Below are 1,021 nucleotides of genomic sequence, written 5' to 3'. Positions count from 1 at the left end.
TTTATTAATTTCAAAAAGAGAAAATTTTAACATGTAATATTTTTGTTTTGGATTACATTATTACTCCTATAATACGTGCCTGCAAAGATGCATGTAAATAGCCAATAAATTATAATTTAAATGGCATAATCTCTTCGTACTCAATTAAAAGGTCGCAAATTTGAGTCTTATCTTTGATTAAAAAACAAAGAAAAAAAAAAAAGAAGATGCATGTAAGTACTATGTGGGGAAGCATTGGAGAGATTTGAAGTTTGAACTCTCACTTATTATCATCATGCTTAAATGTTGCTTTCATGACAACAACTACGGTGGGGCTAAATATCATCATGAATAACATGGCTTTTATGCTAGGTTTTAATTTTGGCTTCAAGCTTTGACCAATTTGTCATAATATGCTACTGTGAATTCTACCTTATCACATAGTAAACATTTTAAGTTATTCTTGCTTGGTTCTAAGTAAATTAATCTTAATTCATGCTAGCTTGTGTGTGTTTGTTGTTTATATATTTTGATGATAATCTATGGTCATGGAATCTTTTTATTTATTATTTATTTTTTTCTCGTTTTTGCAATTTCTGATCCTTGGTCATCACATAATATTCCTTAAGCATCGATAGGAACCGACAGAACTTTTTGGCTTGTACCTAGGCCTTTATGTATTTTTTTTTCTCTCTTTTGAAATATATTATTAAAAACAAACGTGGGTTAATTTTTTTTATATGCAAAATATATTGATATTTTTTTTGGTAAATATAAAATTATTTAGTATAATTATATGTGGATATATTTTGTAGGTAGAAAGTTAATATATAAAAGTGCGTGTTACAATACGTAAGATTTATGTTAAACACATATTATTATTCTGACAATACATAGAGTATATGTTAGATATGTGTTATTATTTTATTAGATATGTGTCATTATTTTGACAATATACAATATGCGAATTAAATATTTTTTTACACTTTAAAATACATTTTAAATATTAATATTCAACAAAATAAAAACTAATTTCTAACAA

This window comes from Arachis ipaensis, chromosome B08 (genome assembly GCF_000816755.2).
Source record: "Arachis ipaensis cultivar K30076 chromosome B08, Araip1.1, whole genome shotgun sequence".
NCBI classification, from domain to species: Eukaryota; Viridiplantae; Streptophyta; class Magnoliopsida; order Fabales; family Fabaceae; genus Arachis; species Arachis ipaensis.
The sequence above is the reverse complement of the archived record's forward strand: the minus strand, read 5'-3'. Positions refer to the sequence as shown.